General features: G+C 40.4%; 1 protein-coding gene across 1 annotated transcript in view; it reads right to left on the reverse strand.

Moving 5' to 3' along the window:
• FBXO9 (F-box protein 9) overlaps positions 1–16772 on the reverse strand; it is a 505156-nt gene that overhangs the window by 192807 nt on the left and 295577 nt on the right. The gene's annotated exons all lie outside the window — the stretch shown is intronic.

The raw sequence follows: 16772 nt of genomic DNA on the forward strand, positions 1-16772 counted from the left end.
TTGTCTTTTACCTGGTACATTTAGTCCAGAGATGACTGTCATGGATATTTAATCATTTTGGGGTTTGTTGGGTCTATCTTGCCTTAAAGTAGACCCTCTGTTCTTTTAAGGTTGATATTGAATCTAAAGTTTCTTAGCTGTTTTTCCATAAAGCTGTGTATCCTTCCATCAAACCTTAATGAATGTCTGGTGAACTATTCTTTTTTTTTTTTTTTTTTTTTTTTTGGTTATTGGGCAACACCCTGTGTCGCTCAGGGGTTACTCCTGGCTATGTGCTCAGAAATCGCTCCTGGCTTGGGGGACCATATGGGATGCCGCGGGATTGAACTTTGGTCTGTCCTAGGCTAGTACATGCAAGGCAGATGCCTGACCACTTGTGCCACTGCACAAACACTGGCCCTGGTGAACTATTTTTGGTAAAGCATTCATTTATTGAGTTTTTTTACTATATTCCAACCACTACCTTCAGGCTTAGAGGGTTGCTGTGATAACTTTTCTGTAAATCTTAAGGATGCTAATTGTAGGTAATTTTCCTTTTGATCTTGCTGCTTTTAGTGTTGTATTTATATCTTTATCTTCATCACTGTGACTAGGATGTGCCATGGATGCTTTCCTTTGGGTCTCTTTTAGCTGGTACTTTGGGCATCCACGATGTGGGTGCTTGCATTCTTCAGCTTTGGAAATTTCTCAGCAATTATGGCCTTGACTGTTGCTTTTTCTTCTTTTTCCCTTTATTTAAACATCTTGATTACATATATAATTGTGATTAGGTTTCAGTCACGTAAAGAACACCCCCTTCACCAGTGCAAATTCCCACCACCAATGTCCCAAATCTCCCTCCATTCCACCCAACCCCCACCGGTATTCCAGACAGGCTTTCCAGTTTCCTCATTCATTCACATGATTATGGTAGTTCTCTGTGTAGTTATTTCTTTTTTTTGTTTTGTTTTGTTTTGTTTTTGGGCCACACCCGTTTGACGCTCAGGGGTTACTCCTGACTATGTGCTCAGGAATCACCCCTGGCTTGGGGGGACCATAAGGGATGCCGGGGGATCGAACCGCGGTCCATTCCTTGGCTAGCGCTTGTAAGGCAGACACCTTACCTCTAGTGCCACCTTCCCGGCCCCATGTGTAGTTATTTCTATAATTGCACTCACCACTCTTTGTGGTGAGCTTCATGAAGTGAGCTGGAAGTTCCAGCCCTCCTCTCATTGTCTCTGAGGATTGTTGCAAAAATGACTTATTTTTCTTAAAACCCATAGATGAGACTATACTGCGTCTCTCTCTCTCCCTCTAACTTATTTCACTCAGCATGATAGATTCCATGTACATCCATGTATAGGAAAATTTCATGACTTCATCTCTCCTGACGGCTGCATAATATTCCATTGTGTATATGCACCACAGTTTCTTTAGCCATTTGTCTGTTGAAGGGCATCTTGGTTGTTTCCAGAGCCTGGCTATTGTGAATAGTGCTGCAATTAATAAAGGTAGGAGGAAGGGGTTTTTGTATTGTATTCTTGTGTTCTTAGGGTATATCCCTAGGAGTGGAATAGCTGGGTCAAATGGGAGCTCAATTTCCAGATTTTGGAGGAATCTCCATATTGCTTTCCATAGAGGTTGGACTAGATGGCATTCCCTCCAGCAGTGGATAAGAGTTCCTTTCTGTCCACATTCCCACCAGCACTGATTGTTCTCATTCTTTGTGATGAATGTGCTTCTCCACCCCTGAAGTATTCTGTCATGGGATTAACTATAGACTCTTTGCATGATCATTTACTCTCCCCTCGGTGCTTTTGTGGTGTATGGAAGACTTTTGCTTTATCATTGATGGTAAAATCAGGCCTCTGTATCTGGAGTTCTTGGTGTCTGTACAGCTCAAGGAATGGAGCTTAGAATGAAGTCTTTCTTTGTGCTTCTTCAGTGTCGTTTTAATCCATCTTCTGTAGTTGATGGTCTTGGTCATTATGCTGCTCCTAGGATGGAGCCTGGGATAGAGTCTTTCATTATATTTCCGGAAGACCCATTCATTTTTGATTATCTCAGTCAGACCTCTGGAATTGGAGATCTTGTTTGTTGAACAGATCGTAGACCCAAACCTAGACTAGAGCTTTGTTGTTGTTGTTGTTGTTGTTGGTCCCGGGATGCGTACTGTCCAGTCATGGTTGTAACAACCAGTCATCTGTAGATAGCTATCTTGGCTTTTGCACAGATCAAAGGGTGACAAGTCTTCTGATTTTGTCTTATCATTAGCTGGTGAGAAAAGACAACTTGCTCTTAGATCAAGTTGTTCCCATTTCCTCGTTGTCAGGATATCAAATTAGAACTGGCACCTGTTGGTGTCAAAGCAGCATTATGGATGCCCCAGTGGGGCATTTAGTTTCTGGAGCTGTTGTGGAGAACTGTGTAGTTTCTATGTCTGGGATCCAGGAGTCAAGGTTGGACAGTCGGTGCTTAATTTCCTGGGGTCTAAGTTGGTTCCACATGACATATGTTCAAGATGGGAGATGCCCCTGCAGTGTGGTGGTGCTTTTTATGTGTTGTGCTAAGGCTCAAGACCCACCTGGACAGAGGTGATCTGGCCTTGCTTCTCAGAGGTGATCTCTAAGCCCTCGAAAGGCCAGGTCTGATAGTATAGTTTTCTTTGGGTCTGGGACTATCTTGATTATGACTGATTTAGGCTGAATCAGCTCTGAGAAGGTAGGTTGGGGCTTGGGTTACAGGTTTCAGCTTCATTGTGTGTGTGTGTGTGTGTGTGTGTGTGTGTTTGTGTAGAAGAGAGGAGTGAGGAGTGGGGTGGAAGATGGCTCTAAACTCATCCGAGAAGGGTTTCACAGTGGGCAGTACTCACACAGGATTTCCAGGAGGAGTAAACACTGGCCAACACTGAACTGACTGCAGGAAGACAGCTAGACACCCCTTGTTTGCAACCCTCCAGGTCTTCCACACTCCCTTAGTTGCCTCTTCTTTGACTGGTTGGTAATAAACTAGATATTTACTTTAATAAACTAGTTATCTACTTTAGTGAGTTCTGTGAGTTCTTCTGTTGAACCTGAGGGTCTTTGTGGGTGGCGTGAGGTGAACTTAATAGATAATAAGGAACTCTTGGACTAAACTCTTGAACTAAATGGTAGGAGGTGAAAGAAACACTTGACATCTTTGGCACTTGGAAATGACACACTGACTTCATTATCCTTAGGTTTCTATATTTTTGATGTGCATAGGCTTTCATAAATGTAAGCTACTTTAGGTCACCATTCTGGCATACTGCTCTATTCAGTGATGTTATTAACCAAAGACCTGTTGTATAAAGGGCCATTTACTTGCCAAGGTTGCACTTTTTTTTATTCTTTTAGACACCAGGGGGCCCTCTAGGCTGTCTCTTGAAGAAAGCAATCTGAATAAAAGTTAGTTGCTGCTGGTGTTAGAGGATTAGAAGCATTAAAATAAGTATAGGATCCAAAGATTTACAGATATTTTCTGCTTAGGCTTTTAGGCCTTAAACATGATTAATTCATTCCCCACATGGAACCAGATTCCCCTCCTCCTCATCCTGCCTTATTTTTGTCACCATTATACAATCTTTAGTCCAGGTTCCTACTATCTCAAGCCCCTTCTCTCTATTTCATGACCCAATAAACTTTGGGTATAATACAGGGATTTAAGTGCTTGTTTAGTTTCACCAGCAAATATATTTATAGCCTGCTTTGAATCCCACAACTCCAGGAGGAAATCCCTGAGCTCAGACTGAGGTATGACACCTCATTACCACTGGGTATGGCCCCCACACAAAGAAAACAGAGGTAAATTTTCTAGACTGAGGGTGGGAGGAACTAGAGAGAAACCCTGGAGTCGTTATTTTTCTCTGAAAGGAAGTTGGCCAAATAAATTTGGTGATTTCTGGTTTAAGACTAAACTCAGTATGTGGAACAAGAAGCCAGAACAAAGGGAAGATAGGACTCACTGAGCAGATGCAGTACAGAGCACACAAAAAGAGGATTGTATATGGGACAGAAGGAAAGCTGGAGCCTTTGGGCTCCACAAAAGAGAAGGCATACTGAGCCAGGGACTAAGCAGACATCCACACTTGGGCTTTGGCAGTCTGGGTGCCAACAGAAACATCTGCCTCTCACCCTTGCCCAACTGGATTCTTCAGAATGAGCTTCCTAAGTGAATTTAAATCAGGGCTGAAGCATTTGCAACAAACAGCAGTCTGGTATTTGTATTTGCTGTGTCCCCCATGCTGAATGAGCTTTCAATTCCTTAAGCTCAAATTGCTCCTGGGCCTAGTTCCACAAACTCCAAGTTCTAACCCTGTAAATACTACTGGCCCTGATGTATGCAGCACCTCCCGCAAATTGCTACACTCCCTTTCCAACATTTTGTTTCATTTGGTGCTACATTTGGTGTTACATGGGGCTTGGTACATGGGCTCTTACAGGGATGACTCCAAGCAGTGCTTAAGGGACTTTGAGCAGTGCCCAAAATCAAACCAGGGTCACACGTTGTGCAAGGCAAGTGCCTATATATCTGTACTATCTCACAGGCCCTTTGTCCTATATATTTTCTCTTTGGCTCTTGACACCTCTGACAGTGTTTAACCAATTTATATCTTTGTATTTAATCATGACTAATCTAGCTTTTTTAGAAAGCAATATGAACCATAAAACTAAGAATTAAGCTTCCCTTCATTTAGCAAAGTTCACACATGTCATTAATGAAGTGCCTAGAAATGGGAAAACCTCCCAACCCCCAGCCACCGACCCAATTTTTTCCTCTTTTTCTTTTATTTTTTTTTAAATTTTACCTTTTATTTCTTTTTCCTTTCCTTCTCTCCTTATATATAGTTTAGCTATTTATTTATCTTTTTTTAATTCAATTATTTCTTAAGTGCTCAGACCCATCCTATGAGGGTCAGGCCTCCAATAACAACTTATGAATAGATCTCTAATGTCTGTCTATATATGGGCATGAGTTTGTATACAATGGACTCCTCTTTGTCATCAAAACATATTATAAACAATCTATGCCTACAGTGTATATAGCCCCTCATATATTATTCCTCCTCCCTTTCAGAACTTCTTCTATCCTCTAATCCCCCCAATCCTTATTTGTTATCTCTCCTTATTTAATCCTCTTTACCCTCAGCTCTTAACTCAGTAGGTACCTGAGTTCGATCTCCTGCCCAATAAGCCACCACTCAGCTCCCAAAGTGAAAGGGCACCCTCTCATTCCCAAATTTCAACTACTACTCTTGCTGACTCATTTTATGTGGCCATTCTCACAGCCATGTGGACTGTTGCATTCTACTGGATTCAGCTCCAGAAGGACCCCTAGTCCAAGGGCACTACATGATCTCTTAATGCTACAAACCACTTCTCAAACTCAATAAGACTATGATGGGATAAAAATGTGCCCTGGACTTCCCCCCTCAAGAATATATCAAGGGGCCGGGAAGGTGGTGCTAAAGGTAAGGTGTCTGCCTTGCAAGCACTAGCATAGGACGGACTGCAGTTCGATCCCCCGGCGTCACATATGGTCCCCCCAAGACAGGGCCGATTTCTGAGTGCATAGCCAGGAGTAATTCCTGAGCATCAAACAGGTGTGGCCCAAAAGCCAAAAAAAAATATATATATGTGTATATATATATATATCAAAAGACTTAATGGGGAATATCTATATTTTCCTTGTATGTTTAATACCTTAATAGTTATACCTCTTAGCCTCTTAGTGTGTTTATTTTCAAAGGAATAGGTAGCCTCCTCCATACTTTTTTAATTTTTAATTTTTAATCATTTTTCATTTTTATATATATTTGTTAATTTCACTTGTTTTGGTTCTGCTTGGTATGAAATTCTAGAAGAAAAAGTCCTGCTTGGAATAAAAGCTCAGGTCAAAAACAGGGCACAGAGACTGAATAGCCTGTCATTCTTAACCCCAAAGGCACCAACAATGTAATATGGCACTGTTTTCTTTTGCATAGGCATAGTGAAAGGGGAAATCTTATGTTTAGAAACAAACTCTTACCTACTAAGGATAAGACCCCTTACATTTTATAATACAGGGGTACCTCCCACGCTGAACATGTGTCATGAGGACCTGTCTCCTTATGATCAGATGGCAACCTTCCAACCCCAAACCCCAGATCCCAAAGGAAGATCCAACACAGCTCCCTGCAATAGAATAGGAACCAAACTCCCCCTGGGGAATCCCTAATACCATTCTGGCACCAACTTGCGACAGGTTGATACAACAACCTGAAAATGAGAAAACAGCAAAAACTTGATCCAAGAGCAGGTTGCCCTATCTCATCACCTAACAGTAAAATGAAATTAGAAGACACGCTATCCTTTGATCTGTGCAAAAACCAAGATCACTAATTACAGAAGACAGACTTTGACAACCGTGACTGGATAGAACTTTTCCTGGGACAATAAGATCCTAGCATAGGAAGGGAGTGTTCTTTACATGACAACTTCAATCATGTTTGTAATCATGGTGCTTAAATCAATATAATTAAAAAAAAAAAAGATCCTAACATAGGCTACAGCCTAGTATTTGTACAAAAACCAAGATCTCTAATCCCAGAGTTCTGACATTGACAATTATGACTGAGCAGAACATCTGGAGCCACAAGGAAAGACTATCCTAGGCTTTGACCTCGGATCTGTGCAAAAAAAAAACCAAGATCACTAATTACAGAAGACTGATTATAACAAATGACGAAAGACTATCTTAGACTTTGTCCTATGACCCATTGAAAGATCTCTAGCTACAGAGGACTGATTTTGTCATCCATAACTGAGTAGAAAGTTTCCTGGCACCATAAAAAGACCTTGGGGTTGGGGCCAGAGAGATAGCATGGAGGTAAGGCCTTTCATGCAAAAGGATGGTGGTTCGAATCCTGGCATCCCATATGGTCCCCTGTGCCTGCTAGCGGTGATTTCTGAGGATAGAGCCAAGAGTAACCCCTGAATGCTGCTGGGTGTGACCCAAAAACCAAAAAAAAAAAAAAAAAAGACCTTGGGGTTTAAGAATGAGCATGTATGGAGCCTGTTGTTGCTCCCATAACAATATGCTTCAGGGTGGAGAAACTCTTATCTCCTGGGCCAAGGCCCTTTCTAACTTCCCCAATAAGTATTGTGCCTATGCAAAAAAAAAAAATTAAAAAAAACTACCTGGGGCTGGAGATATAGCAAGGAGGTAGGATGGTCCCCCGAGCCTACCAGGAGCGATTTCTGAGCATAGAGCCAGGAGTAGTCCCTGAGCGCTGCTGGGTGTGACCCAAAAACCAAAAACCAAAACAAAACAAACACCACCACAAAGCCTTGCCACACCAGTGCTTCTTTTTTCTTTTTTTCTCTTTTTCCTTTTTACTTCTTTTTTTTTTTCTTTTCTTTTCTTTTCTTTTTGTTTTTGTGTCACACCCAGCAGCACTCAGTGGTTGCTCCTGGCTCCAGGCTCAGAAATCGCACCTGGCAGGCTCCGGGGACCATATGGGATGCCAGAATTTGAACCAATGACCTTCTGCATGAAAGGCTCTACCTCCATGCTATCTCTGCCCGCCCCCCTTTTTTTTTTCTTTCTTGTGGTTGTTGTTTTGGTGATTTTTTTGTTGTTGCTGCTGTGTTTTTTGTCATTGCTTTTGTTTTTGTTTTTCTCCTTTGTTCTTTTTAATTGATATAGCCTCTAAACGGATTCCTCCCAGCTTTTTTTTTTTTTTTCAATACCACGGAACTTGAATTATCTTGTACTCCCTCATAACTTGAAGGGGAAAAAAATGGATGATATTAAGAGTAACCAATCATATGAACATTGAGTGGAAATAAAAAATGATCAGACTTAAGCACCAAACCCAAAGCCAATGACAACAGAATTGATACCCAATCTACAACAAATTATACACAAAGGAGACCTGTTACACAAGCAGTCCATGGGGCAAAGGGTGGAGGTATGGGATGCATGCTGGGAACAGGGGTGGAGGGAGGACAACACTGGTGGTGGGAAAGGTCTTAATTCATTGTCACTATCTACCTGAAATATTACTGTGAAAGACTTGTAATTCACTTTTATCACAATAAAAATCAGTTGAAAAAAAAAGAATTAAACTTCCATATGACCCTGCAGTACATTCCACTTCTTGGCATCTTATCCCAAGGGCCCACATCTCTTCAAGAAAGTCTCTTGGCACTCCAATATTTATTGCAGCACTAAATACAATAGCCAAAAATCTATACACAACCCCAAGTGTCCAGGAACAAATGGACATACATTGCATATAAAATAGAATACTACTTGGCTGTAAAAAAGATGAAATTATGCAATTTGCTGCTATGTGGGTGATTCTTGAGAATATGCTGAGTGAAGTTAGTAAAAAGGAGAGGGAAAGACACAGATGATCTTTCTCATTTGTGGTAAATATAAAAGTATATGATAAGAGAAAACCAGTGCCCAGAGCAATAGAAACTGGTCTTCAGTAGGATACTTGGGGAGGCAACATTGAGGGGCGTCCTGGGGCAGTAATGAAGGGAAGCAGACATTGGTAGAGGGTGCAATGCCAGAAAGTTTTATCAGTTAATAGTTTTGTAAACCTAAGTGGTGCCTAAAATAAAACTTTAAAATAATAAAACCAAATTATACAAATTAGTTCTTTTTCTTTAAAAAATGTACTTCATTGGCCTTGTTTGTTAATTCATTTCATTTTTGGCTCCTTTTCTGCCTTCTTTTTTGTTCTGTTTTTCTGTTTTGTGGAGTGGGAGGTTTTGGGGACATACCAAACTACACTCAGGCTATTTAACTTTTCTTTTGCTCTTGGGCCTGGCAGCACTGAACAGCTTTGAGCGTTTGCTCCTAACTCTACTCAGATCACTCCTAGTGGTTTCAGGGACTGGGATAGAACCGAGGTTGGCTTCATACAAGGTATACGCCCTAACCACTGCACTGTCTTGCCCTATTCAGAGATCTTTCTGACTGAACTCAGAAATGAGGCCCAAGAAGTGCTCAGCGGACTATTAGTCACATGAGGGTGTCTAACATTGAATCATGTATGTGGCCAAATCTGACTCATACAGTTTATGACGTCTCTGGTTTTTTTTTTTTTTTTTTTTTGGTTTTTGGGCCCCACCCGTTTGATGCTCAGGGGTTACTCCTGGCTAAGCGCTCAGAAATGGCCCCTGGCTTGGGGGGGACCATATGGGATGCCGGAGGATCGAACCACAGTCCGTCCTACACAAGCGCTTGCAAGGAAGACACCTTACCTCTAGTGCCACCTTCCCGGCCCCACGTCTCTGGTTTTTAACCAAGTTTCTTTGACCCTTTCTCCTCTCTGAGCATGTTAATATTAGCTCCTTATGTGCAGACGCCAAAGTAATAATACAGTGAGTAAAGCACTTGTCTTGCACACTGCCAAACCAGGTTTTGTCCCTAACTTCTCATATGGTTCCTGAGCCTGCTAGGAGTAATTCCTGAGCTCAGAGCCAGGAGTAACCACTGGGCACAGCCAAGTGTGACCCCCCCCCCTCCTAAAGAAATAGTAAAGGGAAGCAGACACTCAGGTAGAATGTATGATATTAGAACACTATGGCATAAATAGTATATATAATATACTATTATACATAATATGTATATATGTATATAATATATATACATAATATATACATATATATGTTATATATAAATAGTATATATAATATGCTATTATACATAATATGTATATAATTTACATAATAGTATACATATTGTAATCTATTTGCAACTAGCAGACCAAGAATCTACAAAGTTTCCCAATCATTTTATCTCTCTAACCTTGCAGTCACAGATTTCACTTCTTCATTATCTGTCTCCAAAAAGCCATTGCTCCTTTGATGTTGAGAACAACAGTCTTTACTCAATTGTTATTTATCTTGCTTGCCTTTCCCAACTAGAAAGAGGGTAAACTCTTCAGCACCAGTAGTTAAGTTTCTGAAACAGAAAACTCAGAAAAAAAATATTTTCGTTGAATGAGCTAGTGGTTTCTTTTCAATTGGGTAATTGATGCTCTTTTAAGGACTCCACAGGTGGTTGCCAAACCAAGCCCAAAGGTCAATACATACAGGTTGCGAATTGGCTAATCCTTGAGTGGGCAGAGTTTTGAGTTGAAAGGAAAAGTTTATAACCCTCACTTAATCCTTCAAATGCAGAGACAAGCCTTGAAGAGAAAAGGTTAGTGAAAAAGTTTTCCCACGATCCTTGTTTGTGTTCTGCTTTGTGGCCAAATTTTCAGTTTATAGTTAATAATTGTTTTTTATTGTGCCTTTAATTTCATGCCATTTATTTACAGACTTGTCTGTGTAGCAGACAAAAGAAACAAAAAAATTTCCCTTTTCTCAGAGTAGATTTATAAATTAAAATGAGATATTGTACTTTTCTACATGGGTCCTTTTGGCCACTTTTATTGCCTATGCATTATTTATACAATATCAGACAATAAATGATATAACCTCTCATATATTTTTATTTCAAAAATAAGTCTGTAAGAATCAGATGGTATTACCCTTGATTGGTGGTATCATGTGCTCCATAGAATTGAAAAGTATGTTAGGTTTTTGTATGGTTTGTTTTTCTGGCTTGTTTGTTTCTGGTAACCCCTGTGGCGCTCAGGGGTTACTCCTGGTTCTGCACTCAGAAATAGCTCCTGGCAAGCATGGGGGACCAGATAGGATGTCAGGATTCAAACCACCATCTATCCTGGATCTGCTGAGTGCAAGGCAAACACCCTATCACTGTGCTATCTCTCCAGCCCCAAATGTATGTTAGTTTTACATGTTTTCCATTTCCATTACTTTTTGAAATCTTAAAATCTTATTTTTGGCATAGAGTTGAAAAGAACATAGAGATTCCTTACTCTTCTGTGGTGCCTTGTACGGAGAATAAATCTCCCACTTTTAGGTGTGCTAGGAGAATAGGAGGTGTGCTGTGTTCTATTCCAAGTGGGAAAGTCTAAAACAAGTTGTTACACCTACTTTTTAGGGATTTTTCTCAGCCTCTAAAATAGTAAAGAGGCATATGGTGGGCCACTTTGTATATTTCTAACATCTACAGTAATAGGTTGATAGAGATCTTGCTCAGTAAGTTTATAAACCTTGAAATTATAAAGCAATCTTCTAAATTTTAGAAACATGAACCTGTCATTTAGAACATAACTGGTGAAGAAATATAGTTTCTTGTTTATGTTTTGTTTGAGATTATTCCTTGTTCTGTGCTTAATAATTGTTCCTGGAGGTGCTCAGGGGTCCATATGAGATGCCAGAGATTAAATCCCTGTTGGCTGAATGTAAGACAAGTGCCCTGCCAGCTGTAATACTTCTATACCAGAAATGCAGTTTCTAAAACTCAAGTAGAGATTTTCTGAAGAGGCACTTAATACATGGTCTTGGAGCAGATGTGCTTCCCTAATTATATGAATATTTCTCTTATAACATAAACAGTCTTTACCCAGAGTTGTTGCTCCATTCTTTGTGCATTAATAATACTCTGTTAGGGTGGGGGATGAGGCCCAAGTGGTAGACCACATGCTTTAGATCAGGGGTCCTCAAACTTTTTATACAGGGGCCAGTTCACTGTCCTTCAGACTGTTGGAGGGCCAGATTATAGTAAAAACAAAATTATGAACAAATTTCTATGCACACTGCATATATCTTATTTAGAAGTGAAGAAACAAAATAGGAATAAATACAATATGTGGCCTGCGGGCCATAGTTTGAAAACCCCTGCTTTAGATAGTCAATCTCTGGATTTGTTTTTTGCTGCAATGCCAGGTATTGGTTGCTTGACTTCCTCAAGCAACACCTGATGTGACTGATACAGGAGCAATGACTGTAAGTCTCTATGTTCATCCACAGTTCCCAGGTCCTTCTATATTTTTAAGAATGAAAATATTGGGTAATAAAGATATTCAGACTCAGAATTAGGAAAAAGAAAAGTTTGGAAAACAGTAGAAAAAGAAACTCGTAGGGGAGGAGCTTAGTATGACTCCTCCTTTTGTAGGAGGTCAGACAAACAAGCAATGACATATACCCCTCTGGAAGATTCTGTTTAATTCCAATAGTATTACAATTCCTATAGTAACATATTGTACTTTTTTGAGTTTTAGACCATAGTCAACAGTGCTCAGAGGTGATTTTTGGCTCTGTTCTTAAGGCACCATTAGGTAGTGGGGATCAAACCTCTGTGTACAAAACATGCATTTAACTGATCGAACTATTTGACCTCTACCTTATCATAATATTATTATTCAATTCATTGCCATTCTTTTTTATTTTTGATTTCGAATTTATTTTAATTGATATGTGAACTATGGTCACATTGTTTTATGCCCCAAACATTCTGTTCTGCCCCCGAGTTTCAGAAGCTTAGCAGTGGCCCCCACTTTTTCTCACTGATCCAGAGGACAGTATTAGGCAAGGGTCTCAAACTCGCGGGCCCGAGGGCCGTTTGTGGCCCTCCATACAACATTTTTTGGCCCACGGCCGGCCTTCAAGTACCAAATAATTGCAATAAAAATCGCATTAGTAAGAAAAAAATCGCATTAAACATTCACATACCCCGAGCAACTAGTTTCTTTGGGGTATACAAATGTTTAATGTGATTTTTTGCGATTTTTTTCTTACTAATGTGATTTTTTAAATATAATTTTAATTTTGATCATAGTGGCTTACATATTGTTGACAATAATATTTTAGGTACATATTTACATAAAGTCAGGAGGGATTTCCATCACCAATTTGTCCTCCCTACACCTCCGTTTTTGTCCTACTTCCCATATCCTCTTCCCTCACCTCCAGGGCTGCTAGAATATGTGGTCCCCTCAGTACCTAGCCTTCTACTTAGTAGTCTTGTATCTGTTTGTCCAGGTGCCTCCCTTATTCCCTCTCTAACTGGGAGGCAGGACTAGCTAGTTCAAGTTACGTGGTTTTGTTTGAAGAAGAGAAAAGTAATAAACTGGGGTAAAAGTAATATGCCGAAAATAAGCGGAATTCTTCTAGAGGCTCTCATCATCGGTTTGAGAGACAAAGGAGAAAAAGAAGGTGAAACACTCCACCAGTACAAAAAGAAGTGTCAGATATCCAGTGAGGACTCCAACAATAACGATAAGCACCACACACACACACACACACACACACACACACACACACACACACACACACACACAAATGCCATTCTTTTTTTTAATCTAAATGTCAGCTTGATGTTGCTAAATTTTAACTAAATTAAAAGTTTGTAAAGAGGGTCCAGAGTGATAACACAGCGGGTAGGTCATCTTTGCATACAGGACTTTAATCCCCAGCATCCCATATGTTCTTCTGAGTCAGCCAGGAGTAATCCTGAGTGCAGATCTAGGAGTAACCCTGGGGCAACACCATGTGTGGCCCAAAACAAAACAAACAAAAATTTGTAAACATGTGCCAGAGTGATAGTATTCACCCAAATTTTAAAATTAAATAAAAGTTGGTAAGAAGTTTTGGTAGTAGAATCATCTTATTTTCTTTTATATGCTTGAAAGACCTAACCTGTTGCATTTATTGTAGGAACTCAATAAATATTTGATGCTAAAAAAAAAAAAGCGTGACATTTTGAACCCCAAAATTTAACAAGTTACAAAATGGGAGCTCCAGGGTCAGAGAGCTAGTACAGCAGGTAAGGTGCTTGCCTTGCACATAATCGAACCAGATTCTATTCCTGGCATCCCATAAGGTCCAGGCACTGCTAAGCATGATTCCTGAGAGTACTCCTGAGTACTTCCAAGTATGACCCAAAATAAAAACTTCCCCAAAACAAATTAGACAGTGGGAACTCCAAGCGACACACAAGACAGTTACCATGTGTACTAAGCAATTCTGAGTATGTGCCATAGGAAGGTTAGAGCTTTCCTGGAATCCCTTTCTTTCAACAGTGTGCCACCTCCTTCGAGTTTTGGAGTACAGAATACTGAGTAATTGGTCCTTGGGTTGGAAGATAGTGAACTTAGCCATTTGCTCAGTGACAATGCTGAGAGAATTTTGGGGTAGTTCAGGCCACAATATAACAAGTAATCAGAATAAAGCAAGTCATCAAAGTTTTTGATTTCCCAGAACATATGAATTGGGCACAAGCATTGCACCTAAAAATCAGTGTTAAATGTGACACAGAGACAACAACATGAACATGTTGTTGGAAATGATGCCCAAAGACTCTTGATGTAGGATTGTCACAGATCTTTTATTAAAACAAACAAAAATAACACGTAACAACCAGTTGGGGCTGAAGCAGTAGTACAGTGGTTATTAAGGTGCTTGTGGCCAACACAGAGTTGATCTGCAGCAGCTAAGCTCTGCCAGAAGTGATCCCTGTTCACAGAAACAGATCTATCCCTTGACCACCACCAGGTGTGGCCCAGGATTCCCAGACCCGTCCAAAAAAATGGTATAGTTATTGTAGTCAAGTCGAGTACACTAAAATGAAGTGTGGTGTTCTTCTAGAAGAAACAGTTTCTCTGGTAGGGACTAGATTGAGACTGGAATGCTGCTGAGGAACTTTTATAAAACCTTCAGTCCTCCAGTTCTTGAAGTTACCGGTATGGACTGAAAGATAATTGGTCAAATCCAGTTATGTATGGGACACACAAATATTTGTTAGGTCATCACAAGAAGTCTGACCTGACAGAAGATCTTTAGTGTGATCAGTTCTCACCAGGTATGGAGAAAGTTTCCTTCTTTATGGAAGGTTGGAGGCTACAGTCCCTATTGAGCTGAGCTGAGGCTGAGATCTCTTTCCTTTTAATGCTGATGCTTTATAGCTCCCCCAGGCACATGATCCTGTTTCTTCTAATTCAACTCTGGATTCCAAAATGACCTTTTCTGTCTCGTTTGGTGATTTGGGTGTATACAAGGAAATGATGTGTGACAAGCTGTAGGAGGCACACATATACCCCATAGAATTCCAGAAGTGGCTTCCTTGCATCTACAGACTACCAAAAATCTTCTGTTGTTATGTAGTCACAAAAGGAAGGCATAAGGGACACCAAATTTGACTTTACAGACTCCTTGTATTATGACATTGTATCAAGTTGTTTTTAGCTCTTGTTTGTGAGTGTCACAATAAAACCTATAAAATGAATATTTAGGGAGCTAGCCTAATCAGAACCCAGAAACAAGGAAAACACTTGTTCAATTTGCTTGTCATTTATTCGAAAAGTGATTTGGAGCCAGCAGTGTAAATACGTCCTATGGGAAGGAGTTTCCTTGAATTGATCCTACCTGGAGGAACCAGTTTTCATCAGCTGGGGTCCAGAAAAGCTTTAGAAAAGACTTCATTAGAACCCAAGTTCTGGAAGCACTCTTATTTGGTGGGGTTCAAGGCCATTCTGCCACATACACTGATCGATGTATTTGAACAAAGTTGAGGACATCAATGACAACATTTTTTCTTCCCTTTTAGGACAGTGAGATGATTGCTGGGGTTTGTTTGTTTTGTGGGGAGGAGGGGTGAGACATTGATCAGTAATCAGGCTCTCAGAAACCATTCCAAGCGACACTTGGCTAATCTGGCTGGTGCAAGAAGCCTCAGAATGGGGAGTTGCTAGGGCTCCGTGGTACCAGGATACCCAGGATACCTCAGAGGTATCAAGGCCTCCAAATTACACACTTGATGCCTGGAACCAACAAGATGTTGGATGACTACGTGGGTTCCAGGATTACCTGGGTCAGATGTATGCCAAGCATGTACCCCTAATTATTGTATTACCTCCCCAGCACCTAGATTATTGTAAACTGGCTTACAAATTACATGTTTCATGTTAAACTTTCTGATATTTTTAAAAAAGGGTGTCTAGGAGTATAAGTAGGTATGCTATTTGCCAGATTCACCCCCCGGTACCATCTGACCCCCCAAGAACTACCAGATTCAGTCTGAAGGCTCTTTAGTACTACCAGGTGTGACCCTGGAGTTTCCCAACCCATCACCAGGAAAGAAAGGACCAGGTAAATCCAACATCACAGGACCCAAGCAGCACCACATTCTTAGGACAGCTTTGCCTTAAGAAATCTGACTTGGGGCTGAAAAGATAATTAGAGAGGTTAATGGCACTTGCTTGCATATTTAAGGTAGATCTGCCTCTGTGCATGTCTCTATAACCAAGAAAACTCTTGAACATTTCCATTCAAACAGCACCTTGCCACCCTTAGAGAAGATTTTCTTACAACGTCCTTCATGACACTCAAATTCCTGATTTCTTTCTCAGAAAAAGTCTTTCAAACCTATACAACACCTTAATACCTTTTTGTGGGGGCAAAGCACAACCCAGTGCTCAAGAGTTACTCCTGGCTCTGCACTCAGACATTACTCAGGCTCTGGGACCATATGGAATGTTGAGGATTAAACCTGTTTGGGCCATGTACAAGGCAAATGCCCTACCAGCTGGTGCCATAGCTCCAGCCACCACCTTAATATCATAGTGGGGGATAGTTTGTGGTTTGTTTTTTTTGTCTTTCTTCAGTGTGTAATAAAGTACATATATCATAGAACATAAAACTGTTTATGGACTATTTATCACCAATTGTAGAACTACTTACTGGTTCTGTTTAAGAAATTAAATATTGGATCAAAGAGTTCAGTAGGTAAAGTTCTTGTCTTGCATACAGCTAAATCTAGTTCCATTTTTGGCACCCTGTATGTCACTCAAGCCTTGCCAGATCTGATTCCTGCTAGCAAAGCCAGGAATAATCTTTGAGTGTGCACCCACAAATAAAAATATATAA

Source organism: Suncus etruscus, chromosome 7 (genome assembly GCF_024139225.1).
Source record: "Suncus etruscus isolate mSunEtr1 chromosome 7, mSunEtr1.pri.cur, whole genome shotgun sequence".
Taxonomy (NCBI): domain Eukaryota; kingdom Metazoa; phylum Chordata; class Mammalia; order Eulipotyphla; family Soricidae; genus Suncus; species Suncus etruscus.